The sequence below is a fragment of the Rousettus aegyptiacus genome, unplaced genomic scaffold, assembly GCF_014176215.1.
Source record: "Rousettus aegyptiacus isolate mRouAeg1 unplaced genomic scaffold, mRouAeg1.p scaffold_m13_p_2, whole genome shotgun sequence".
Taxonomy (NCBI): domain Eukaryota; kingdom Metazoa; phylum Chordata; class Mammalia; order Chiroptera; family Pteropodidae; genus Rousettus; species Rousettus aegyptiacus.
This window is the reverse complement of record NW_023416295.1, coordinates 109,676,144-109,688,860: the sequence shown is the minus strand read 5'-3', so window position 1 is coordinate 109,688,860 and position 12,717 is coordinate 109,676,144. Positions and strand designations below refer to the sequence as shown.

Sequence of the window (12,717 nt, the reverse complement as noted above, 5' to 3'; positions counted from 1 at the left end):
ATGCCTTTAAGTATTATTATCTCAGGTTGGGATGCAAGGATTTAGATCCATATCTTTAACTTCATTTTATTCTCTTTGCATGGAGAAAATCTGACTTCATCCCAGTTCCCAGCACAACGAGTCTTCGGTCTTCGGAATGCTGGGAAATGGATAGCTCTAAAATATGTGGGGAAAATGACGGGGATATAAATTGCTGAGGACTATTATCATCATGGCATTGTAGTTTTTTCCCCTCTTCTTTAGACACAGATTCAGTGGCTGAGAAGACACATACAATTGAACTCTGTAAGTCTACACAAGAATGGAAGGGAAATAATCCAAACCACTCTCAAAGTTCTATCGAAGATGAGCTGCTTTGTCATTGTTGCAAATTGCCCTGCAATTTTCAAAGGTAACTATAGAAACTTGAAATCTTTATCTGTGGAGAAGTGATGAGACAGAATCAAGGCTCATTTAGGAAGTTTCACCTGATTGAAAAAGGGCCAAAGAAATTAAACCTACTTCTGGAAATTTCCATGCATATTAGTTCTTCATAATTACAAATGGGATTCTATGGAGTGCTGAGGCTGTCACTTAAAGACCTTCAAAATTACCTGCCATAACAAGGGAGATTAGAAAGAGGGGTGATACTTAATCTGTGGCAAGAGCTGAGATAAATTATAAAGAAAATTCCTCTCAGCTTTGCATCTAAAAACCATTTTCATTAGGTAAGTTTTTAATTAACTCAAAAAATATCCTGAACAATTGATATATTTAACAAACTATCGAGGGTCTATCATTTGTTAGCACCAGGATTCTCACTGCAAATACCAAAAGCATTTATATTGCAAAAGTATGTAATTTTAAAAGGTTTACAACTGAATAGGAAATATAAGACATATATAAGAGCAAAATAAATGATGAGGCATAGACTAAGTATACTACACCTAAGTGACACATCCAAAATGACATGTTCAGAGGAATAGAGTGTCATGGTTAAGGCCCTTGCAAACAGCCAGATGGCCTTGACTCCTTGTTCCATCATACTCTACCTTGAGGCACTCATCTGTAAACTGCATCTGTAAACCTGTTTTCTTATCTGTAAAATGGGTTCTATAATTGTACCTATTGCACAAGGTTGTTTTAAGGATTGAATACAATAATGTATGTAAAATGCTTAATACAGAGTCTAGTAAAAATAATTACACAATAAATATTACCCATTAGAAGTAATTATTGAAGGAATGATAACTGAAGACTGGGTCTGTAGCTGAACTGAAAGTCTTTCCTGAAATGTTATGCAGGATCCGATTTAAATAAATAGAAGACAGAGGACGGGGAACAGCTCAATGCATGGACCGACATGAGTAGATACAGAGAAACGGGCATGTGCAGGGCCTGTTTTGGAATTAATAAATTTGAATGCATCTGAGCACTTATTCTTAACTTTTAAGAAATGAGTATTGCAATTAATAAAGAAGCAAAGGACATGAGCGACAAATTCACAAATTAGGAAATAATTAGTAAATGAACATATGGGAAAATATTTAGTCTTACTAGGAATCAAAAAAATGCAAATTAAAACACAATGAGAGGAAGATTGACTCAAGATGGTAGATTAAGCATGCAAATCTAATTACTCTCTTAATCCCAAATCCCAAAAATGATAGGAATGATATGAAGAAAACAGAACAAAATGCCATCAGCAGACTAGAAATGTGAAATTCTTGAACTATAAAAATCACACTGTACTAGATTGATGGAACAAACCCAAGAAGGTGCAAAAAAAAAAAATCACTGCAGTGATGCTAACCATTCTGGAGGTTATCCAAGTATGCAAGTAATTAAACCATGGAGGAGGTGGGATGATTAATTGGGGAAACTATGTGGTAGCTGCTATAATAGATACATCCTTGAAATCTAACTGGTTTCACACAATAGAAGTTTATTTCCTTCACTCGCATCAGGTGCCATCAGCAGCAAGACTGAGAGTGAGAGTCTTGGGGAAGAGGGAGGCTGAAATCTGTCCCTCAGGCCCATTGGAAGTTCTACTATCTTCAGACTACAGCTTTAGATAGTTCCCTGGGATAAGAAAGAAGGGACGCAGTCACACTCTTAGACTGGAGGCAAGTGGGGCCCTTTGTCATGCCCCTCAGGGATCCCTTTGCTTTGCAGTGTCTTCCTTGACATTTTCTAAGTCATGTGCCTGAAACTGTCTGGAGACAGCTGTATCATCCACACAGGATACTCTAAGTCTGGACCTGGTCCAATATGGGTCATGGTCACCAGAAGCCCCTCTCTGAAATTTTCCAAGCTTCCTCCAACGACTGGGAATGGCTGAGCTGTTTGAACATTTTTCTCTCCTTTTCCCCTTTCTCTGGGAGTCCAGTTACATGTAGTTTAGACTGCCTGCTATTATTATCCCACAAAGCAGCATGCTCTATTTAAGGGTGTTTAGGCTCCTTGTTCTCTGTGCCTCCTTTTGGATAGTTTCTGTTACTGCCTTAAAGTACACTGATCTTGGTTTCTCCAATGTCTAATCCATGGTCAATCCCACCCGGTCTATTTTTCATTTCAGATAAGGTATTTTTCATCTTTAAAACTTACTCTGAGATATGTACAAATATATTTGTATATATAGATATAAAATATATATTATATGTGTCTTCCGTTTCTCTTCTTGACATGCTCATGTTTTCTTCTACCTTCATGAACATATGGAGTATATTTATAGTAGATGCTTTAATGTCCTTTTTTGCCAGTTCTGTCATCTCTGGTGTTTGTTGTATTCCCTTAAATAAGATTGGATATTTTTCTGGCACACAGATGTCACTTGGAGTCAGTTGAATGCTTGCTTTCATGACTTATTTTAAAGCTTTGTTATAGTGTATCCAGAACAGTCATAAGGCAAGAGCTAATTTAGTTCGAGGTTAAACTTATACTGATACAACATTTGAAGGTTTCTACCCAAAAAGTTTTATATAATGAGGTCTTTCCACTGTGGCTGGTGAGAATATGAACAATTCCCAGCCTTGTCGGAGTTTCGGTAACTTCTCTACTTACTATTTCCTAATGGTTGTTCTTCCATTCTCAGAGTTTTTTTTCTCAAAGATGTATAGATTATTACTGGGCCAAAAACTCAAGAGTGCCCCTCTAAAGCTCACTTACCATCCTCTCAATTTTTTGAGAAATACTATCTACTTGCTTTCCAAACATGGTGTTATAAATTTATATTCCACCAAAAGTTTTCAAAAGTGACTATTTTCCTGTACTCATGCCAATACTAGTTATTGCCCATCTTAAAACACTGGATATCAACAGAGAATAATCAGAATAGGAAACACAAAAGCCTCTAATCACATAAAAATATGCTCAATCCTGTATAGAACATAGAGATCCAAAGCAAAAAATTATGAAAAAAGCAAGCAACTTAGTAGAAATAGAGACCATGCAAAAGAAAAAGCATAAAAAATGTTATCAATCAGAGAAGATATTGCATTCATAAAACAAAAAGAGCAAGCAATTTTTAAAGAGATTTTAAGAAAACAACAAAAAAATACTGCCATAAGTTAAAACTGTGATCACAAAAGTTAAAAAAAAAAAAAATAGAAGAGTCGAGGAAATTTCATGCAGGCATACTCACATATAAAAATATACAGGAAATAAGAGAAAAAGGTAAGAAAAACAAGAGAGACAATCCAGGAAATCCAATGGCTAAGCAGTATGGTCTCCAGAAACATAGAAACAAAAGAGAGGGCAAAAAATCAATAAAATAATTGAGGAGCATTCCCTAAAACTGAGATGTTAGGTTAAAAGAGTCCACGGAGTGCCTCGTAGAGTGGATTGAAATAAACCTAAAATGAGGCACATTATTGTGAAATTTCAAAACCGTGAGGCAAATAGAAGATTTCATAATTTTTGAGAGAAAGAAAGGAAAATACAATGGAGAAAGGAAAAGACAACTGGCTCCAAATGATATCCGATCTAGAATTCTATATTCAACCCAACTATCAAATAAATGTGAAGATGAAATATAGACATTTTAAGATATTCATGATATCTAAAAAAAAATCAATCTCCCATTAATCCATTATTAACTAAAACTGATTAATGTGTTCCACAAAAATGAAGACGTAAACCAAGAAAGAGAAAAACATGAGATTTAGGAAAATGGAAGACCCAATATAAAGGAAAGCAAATGGAATCTCCAGGAGAAATGTGAAAGAAAAAAAAAAATCGCAAGATGGTAGTTCTGTAACAAGTACAGAAAGGAACCAGAACAGCATTTTTCAAAAAGGCTGACACTCAGGACTACCATTAGCAAGATCCTCTTGCCTTTTCACCATCATTTTAATCTGAGCTTAGAATCCCCAAATAAACTCTGGTTCAGCTTATGTGCTCTTGGTTTATTTGAACCATGTGCTGATGATTCTCTTCTTCATTCCATACCCTGACACTTGCATCAGCTAGGAATACTCATTTATTTCTAGAGAAATGTTTTGCTTTTATCTATTCCCGGAAGTTTGAGGTAGGCCGTAGTCAAGCTTAAAAGTAAAAAATACAGAGCAGTCTTTTCCCTTCATCCTGTTCCAGTACCCAGTGTGTCTGTATTCCCACCAGATGCCCCAATTGTGTAAGTCCTGCTTCTCAGAATTCACTACTGACTGTGCCCCCGACTTCCCCAAAAGTGGCTCCTGAAAACTTTCAGGAAAGCTGAGACCAAACTATGACACAGTGACTCTGTGCAAGTTTATTTTCTGTTTCATCTAACAGTAGCAATGTTGTCTTTCTATACACAGCTAAGTTTGTGCTTGCTACTTGGTTTTTCAAAATTAAATAATACATTGTCGAAGGATGCATGCATAGCTAATAAAGCTATAAAGAGAAACTCCACAAGGAACACAGAACTAGTAGAGCAGTTTCTCTAGAAGGGTAAAAGAAGGATGCAATCACAGAGGGACACAGAACCGTTTCTAAGGTGTTGGTAATGTTTTAATCTGGTTGGTGTAGTCACAACTTTTCATTGTATAATAATTCTTTAAAATGTACATATCCATTGTTTTATATGCTCTTCTAGTGTGTGATACATTTTACAATAAAAAGAAAAATATAGATAGCAACATAATAATATACATAACTGGAAAAGTAGGCCATAAAATTAAATGCATGCTATGCTTACAACTATGTTTATAACATGACTTGGGAGAGGGGGAAGAATGGAAGGCAGTTATACGCAAATGAGAGCAGTAAATTACAGTTGAAAGATTATGTATGACTTTCTCACAACCCTAACAGTTTTTAAGTGACTGCAAATGCCTTATCCCATTTAGTCCTCACCTTTCTGTAAGACAAAGATTTTCACAACTCTCATACCGTAAATGGAGAAGGAGAGGCTTACAAAGTTTAACAAAGTTTACCCATCATCTCATGGTCAAGGAATAGTGGACCTGGAACTTAAACCTCTGAGCCATACAACCTCCCTATACCACTCTTTTCTCTTACCTTGGGCAAATGGCAATCTCACTAAGCCTCAGCTTCTTCATCTATAAAATAATGATGATGATGATGGGGCTTTACTTAAAGAGTTATAGGGATTAAATGAAAGAAAACATGCAAAGCACTTACCTATACAACCTATCACATAGTAAGTACTCAATAACTATTTTGTATCATTAATAGTAATGTTAATACTAAGGATTAATTAGATAGTTGAGTTTAGTAATATTCAAATAGATATTAAGTATACAAGAATAAATACGAACCTCACTGTCCAGCAGAAACAAACAAATTCAGGAACCTATGGAAATGATGGAAGTGTGTGTGTGTGTGTGTGTGTGTGTGTGTGTGTGTGTGTAATGTATGTAAGTATATGTGTTTGTGTGTATACACGTGACGCTATAGGAACAGAAAGGAAGAACACTTAGATCGCGCCTGGCAAGGCAAAGGCAGCTGGGGAAGGCTTCCTTGAGGAAACGTTACGTACTCAGAATATACGGTGGAACTGAAAAGGAATTCAGGAGACTCTGTCTGGACTACGTCCTCAACCTCCTCCTACGAGAAGGAAAGGTGAAGACACTTAAGCTAAGGCAAGGGTATTGCCACTCCCAGAGTTTAATGTTACCACGCTAAAAAGTTCAGCAATGACTGTTAAAACAAATCAAAGGAATAAAGACAAAAGTCATTCATTTTGGCAATTAAAAGATAACTGGTAGCAGAAAAACTTGAGTATGTACTGGGAATCACATGATATTATCAATTTTGTTAGGTGTGATATGGTGCTTTCATATATATATGTAATGTCTTTCTCTATTATCAATATAGAGTTCAATTTCCACAACTACCTAACTTACACAATTGGCCTACAATTGTAATTAGATAGAAGGGTATGGTGATAATTATAAAAGAAAGAAATCAACAGGAATTCATTGAGAATAATCTTATCTCTACTTTTATATATGTTTGACATTTTCCATAATAAAAATTTTAATTTAAACAAGTCGCTAGTGATTTGAAAGAAGTTGTTTCAGATAAATCTTGCGGGGGGGGGGGGCAGGGGGGGAATTGCAAAGGGTCAAAGAATACATGAGTGATGAAATATGAAGGCAGTGAGTATAGCTTGACTCAAGAATTTTGGCCATAGCTCAGTAGAGTACTAAGTTAAGAAAATGGAGACAAAATAAAGATAAATACATAGATATATACAGAAATTAGCATGGTTTGGCCAATTATAAGGGAGATCGAAATACATTTGTGGGTCTAAAGGAAGAAGATGGCAGAGGGAGGAAGATTGAAAAAGTAGAAGAGACGATAGATTAAAATTCCAGTTGGCAAGCATGGGTCCTTGGAGGAGAGGTGATTCAGCCATAGTAAGGGCGAAAGAAACTACTTTCAAATCCATACCAGATGGGGCAAAACCTTCAGCTCTTCTGTCAGCCTGGGCTCCCATTTGTATCAGCAAGGTGGAAGCCATAACCTTTACAGCTGGGATAGAGCTATTTTGATGTAAGGTCTGACACCGGCCAGCACAGGCTACCAACAAAAAGGAGGCAAAAGCAGATAAAAATATAGGTACAAAGGGCAAATAAGATAGCTAGTCAAAATGAAAAATCTGATACGGAAAAGAATCTGGTGTGGTGTAAATCATACCATTCACCACAGCCCTACTGCTCCACCACTAAGTCTGATCGCATTCCAGCCAACAGCGTACCTATAGTCTCAGGTCTCGAGTTCAGGAAAGGCAGGAGGTCTGGCTCAGGTCGGTCTTAGTAATCTAGGGTTAATATGGGCTCAGCCTGACGTAAAGGCAAGAGGGGAAGAAAGTGCATAAGGAAGGGCTATATCTAATTTAGAGAAGTTACAAGACCCAGATTCAACAGGGCCTGAATCTCAAGGGTCAGCTCAAACCTGGGCCATTCTTTTTGGTGTGAGTGGCAGCAGGCTGCTTAAATGGCTTCTCACTAACAGAACCCATGTTGTTATCCAATACTTAATTTAATGATGCAGGAATTTTGACCCATCGTTTCTCTGTAATTCAATTTCCACAGTTATTCTTAAGTTGGCCCATGTTGGGAGAAAATTATTCTAAAATAATTATCATTAGAAGATTTTAATTAGAGAAATAAATTCCTCTCCTCCATGCAAATCAGAGACATTTCCTACCTTTTCCCCTACATACATCCGCAAAGGTACTTGAATCAGTGGTCCTTTGAGAACCAACGACCTCCAGTTGTTAAAGAACTAGAATTGCACTAGAACAAATCATTTTCCTGGCAATGCCAGCTGAGGAATTGAGAACTATTTGTTGCACTGTTTAGCTGCCTTAATAGGGCATCATTAAAATTCCCTCTTCCATTTCCTACTTGAGATGCAAAGCCAGGGAAATGGTCCACTAGGTACAAGTACAGATATTCTAATTAGCGACATTGTAACCAGGGTTTCTGCCCACAGATATGCTAAATCATGTGAATTGCACAAATAGTGCAACGGAGTGGCAAGTGTTTCAGATCTGCCTTCTAAGCTGAATCCATATTCTCCTTCTAATTAAAGCTACAAAGATTTCCTATATAAAGCCTCCCATTTCTAACTCTCCATCCATTATTAGAGCCACCTCACCCACAGTCCTCGTAGAAATATACACTCCTGTGTGTTTTTTTACCTCCCTGAGACACAATCCATTTCCCCTCACCAGAAATTCTCACTGACAATACCTGGAGAGCAGTTATTCTCAGAGAACAGCTTGCCCAGTGCCGGGCTTCATTTATCTTTCCCCATGGGTCATTTATCAGAAGGAGGTGGCCTGTTGAGGTAAATCCTAACTGAAAGCCTCTATATGTTCTCTCGTGTGCAACCTGGATGCCAGCACCAAGCTAAGGAAATTATTTTGCAGCCTGAATATAGGCGCACCAGTACAGAACTGGACAAAGTCCCATTGGCCAGCAATAGCACAAGCCCCTGTCTTTGGAAGAAAGATTCCCCCAATTGTTAAAGGAAAGTAACTATATAGTATTGCAATTTACATATGCAATCTGAGATTTCTCCCATGCCAAAGGCTTTCTTTCTATAGTAGCTTTAACTACCATAATATCAGAACTCAACATGACAAGGTGGGTTCTAAATTTAGACATGTTCCTACATCAATTTCCTCGCCCTTTCCCCACCCTCTCTTGACCCTATTTGACTTGACATTCCAAGTAGAATCCATTTATAAATACCTCAGGCTCTTTCATCCATTCATTCATTCAGCAAACACAAGTGTCTGTTATCCACCAGGCACAGTGGTAGTCACATCCAAATCACTGGAGGAAGACAGAATTTTGATTTTGAAAAAGAATTTTATACACCACAATAATACCAACATTGACTGTTGATTTTCAATATTTGGAGTCAACCTATGCATAAAACGCGACATACTCAAAAAATGGACAGAGTAGAATGTGAATGCTGGCAAAAGTAATGATGTAAAAGCACAGACGACAGATGTTGGAAAGGGGGAGGGAGGGAAGATTGCAGAGCAAAGGGCTGGGGAATTAAGAGTTATTTTCTAGAGTCTATGGAAGAATAAATAAAGGTGCTGAGTCAATGATAGCAGATGTTTCTGATGCCTGACCTACGGCCACCTCCCCTTGTCTTTCCTTCCCCCTACGTTTTCTTGTTAGCAAAGCCCAGATTGTATTCATGTGTCCACATTATTCTTTAAAATAATGTACTCAGGAACGATCGGAGGTAAATCATGATTAATCTAAACCCTGGTAACTCCACACACCCTTTGTCAGTCATCAGTGGCAGGTATGTGATTGCTTTTAGCCAAAGAGACGTGAGGAGAAATCTGCACTGAGCTCCTGGGGGACATAAAAGAAAGAACGGCCTCTCATATTTTTTTAGACATTGTCTGAATTAATTAACCTTATAGCTGACCTATCTTGGGACGTCTTTTTATGGGAAAATATGTTTTCCTTACTGCTTAAATATTTGGAATTGATTTTCTCTTACTAGAAGTGAGAGCAACCTAACATATGATAACCCATTAAGGAATTTAAAATGATGATTTAACTATACTGGATCAAAGTGAAAAAGAAGAGAGGAGGAAACATAAGTGAAGGAAATTCTTATGTATAACAGCAGGTCAATAGACTATACACAAACACACGCACACACACACACACACACACACATACACAATTTTTTTAAAGAGAAAAGAAGTAGCAGCATAAGCATTCTATGAAGAGAGATGAAAGCAGTCATCAAAGAAAGAAGAAAACAAAATAGAGCCAGAGCTGAAGAGGGGAGGGGAGGGGTGGGTAAATATTACTTTCCATTGTAAGTCCATTTGTACTATCTTATTTTTAAGCTATGTGCATGTATTATTTTTGATAAAAGTTTTAAGATTTACATAAAAAAGAAAATTAATTCAAAACTAGAAATTAATTTCCTCTTCTGGAGGCACTAAAGAGACAAATTAGCAAATTAATAGAAGCACTTTTAACCCAGGAAGAGTTCCAAAGGCCCTAATACTTCTCCTTGTGCTATCAGTGTAGGAGTGTTCTCTTTCTGCAGATGTGGATTAGGCTTCTGGGCAGTGAAAGTGTTTGAAGTAGGAGGAGATAAGGGAGCTTGGAGGGCAAAGAAAGAGAAAAATCCCCCAGTTACAATGCAACCAGTTTTCTTCTTCCTTCAAACAATGCAAATGATGCCGACTCTCAAATTCCATTTGTTATAACAGGCAGCAGCTGTTTGAGTTGGATAACCAAGCATGCTGAATTTCTCCCACTAAAGCAAGACACAAATTTGCTCCAAGTTGGTTTCACTCTTAAAAGTACAAGAGAAAATTGGCTCAGTTATCTTGACAGTCTCCTCAGAGATATGAGCAAAGATCACACTTCAAACCTCCATCTCCCACTTTGACGCCTTTGACACTGTTGATTAAAAGGTACTAATGACCTAACTTGAGCCACCAGCATAGCTTTAAATCAGCTAAGGACATTCCTTTTCAACAAATCCCAAAACTTCAAAGCTATGATTTTGTTCCCAGGGGAGCAGAGTCACTGAAACAAATTCTTGGAAGACAATAATCCTGTAACTTCCAGAGTCGAAGAAAAATAAATATTTATTTCCAACCTTATTCTCTTAATGATGTCTCACTGAACTCATGGTCAATAGGCCATTTTTAAAGCTGTTTTTCAGTAATGCAAGTCATACATATTGGGTGAAGTCAGTTAAAATAAATCCTAATTTGAAATTAGTAGAGTTTTCTCAAACCTAACATATTACAACATTAAATTTTCCTAGCCATGCATATTTCTAAAACTATATTCTACAGAACAGAACACACAAGGTTGTGCATTGTAGCATCATTTGTTATGGAAAAAAAAAAATGGAAGCAATGTAAAAGTCAAATAGCAGTAGACTGGTTAAACAAACAATGCTGTATTCAACTATGGAATATCATATAGCTATTAAAACAAAAATAAAACTAGAAAAATCTTTATGAACTTTCATAAAAAGATGCCCATGACACATTGTTATATGAAAAAGCAAGCTGCAGAAATGTGTGCACATGTAATTGCTTACTTACCAAAAAAAAAAAAAAGAATGTGTGTATATGGGTTTGTGTGTGTGTGTGTGTGTTCATGTAACTGGGGACATGAATCATTGCTTTGTCTAGCATCTCCATGCTGTACACACTCTCCACCCTTAGTTGCCGTTTCAGTTATCAGATCGACTGTCCTGGTATCATAGGGCTTGTGTTCAAGTCAGCCTTGTTTTACTTAATAATGGGCCCAAAGCACAAGAGTAGTGGTGATTGCAATTTGGATATGCCAAAGAGAAGCCATAAAGTGCTTCTTTTAAATGAAAAGGTGGAAGTTGTTAATAAGGAAAGAAAGAAAAATCATATGTTGAGGTTACCAAGGTCTACAGTAAGAACAAATGTTTTATTTGTGGAATTGCCCAATTTATAAATTAAATTGTATTGCAGGTATGTGTGTATAGGAAAAAACATAGTTTGTATAGGGTTCAGTACTATCCGTGGTTTCCAGCATCCACTGGGGGTCTTGGAAAGTATCCCCTGAAGATAAGGGGGCCTACTACATACTACAGGAGTATAAAAAACTACCTCTCAGAGTGATCAACAAAGAATCAAAAGAGACAGTTCCCTCCTCTTCCACTCATCTCAATCACCTCCCAAAGAAAACTGTTGGTCACAAGCTGCCATGTCTCCTAGTACCCGAAGACATATCCCTCCAGTTACATCATCTGCCTTTAACCTATTTTTTAAAAATTCTCTCAGTGAGGTCTCTCCAAATTCTCTAGATTTCTCTATACCTGCAATCAGAACAGATATCTTCAATACTGAAGATTTCTCACAGCTTCTAAAAACTAAAGCCTTTTTCATATATCTCAATAGCCTGCAGGCATGGCGTTATGTTTTGTACATTAACAAAAATAAAAATATTGCTGACTCATGGTCATTTGACTGTAATACCTTTTTTAGATCTACTTGCACATGGTTTGTCTTTCTTGGCCTTGAATCTGTAGTGTTTGTTAGCAGCTCTGTGGAAGGCACAGTAGCCAACAATTTTTAGAGAGAACTGTTCATTAGAGCCAAAGAAGACAACTCAGTGGGATTTAGATAATGCAAGGCATAGTAAATAAGAAATGGGAAAATAAACAGACATGGGGGAGGCAGTAGCTCTGTCCCCTATCGTGTACCCTGAGATGTGACTGGATTTATTACCGATTCTGTATTCTCACATAGCTTCAGTGACCAGAAAGTCCTTTCATCTCATCTCTGGCTGGTCCAAAGATCAGACTCCCCAGGGACCTAGCACTTCATAATAATGATTCATTATTTATTCTACCCTCAGGACATTTCAAATGAGTGTTTCAAACCACTGCTGTTTATTATATTGGATTTAACTCTACTGATGCATTTATTGACACCACAGGAACCACCGAAATACAGTGGTCTCCATAGCTCTTTGAAAGCTGCATCTTTATTTGATTTTCTTTCATGAATCCTGAAACCTAGCATAGCCTTTTCTGCAATAATTAATTTATAAATGTATTTTCTGAATGACTTAATAAATGCATCTTTAAACAAACTAGCAGAGTAAAAAACTAATGATTTTAAAGTTGTAAGGATTTTTTTTTAATGAGCACACCAAACATTTTCCAGGCCTCTGCCAAAATAACCATGAGGATAGGAGCTGCATCCGGCATTGCCTGGCACACTGAGGCACT

General features: G+C 37.2%; 1 long non-coding RNA gene across 1 annotated transcript in view; it reads right to left on the bottom strand.

Annotated features, from left to right (window-relative positions):
• The window catches only part of LOC118613677, an 88,994-nt gene that overhangs the window by 60,352 nt on the left and 15,925 nt on the right, over positions 1-12,717 (bottom strand). Inside the window, exons 2-3 of the long non-coding RNA XR_004955671.1 lie at positions 8,691-8,774; positions 6,880-7,008 (exon numbers count right to left, since the gene is read on the bottom strand). This is a non-coding gene — a long non-coding RNA (uncharacterized LOC118613677). The remainder of the gene's footprint in view (positions 1-6,879; positions 7,009-8,690; positions 8,775-12,717) is intronic.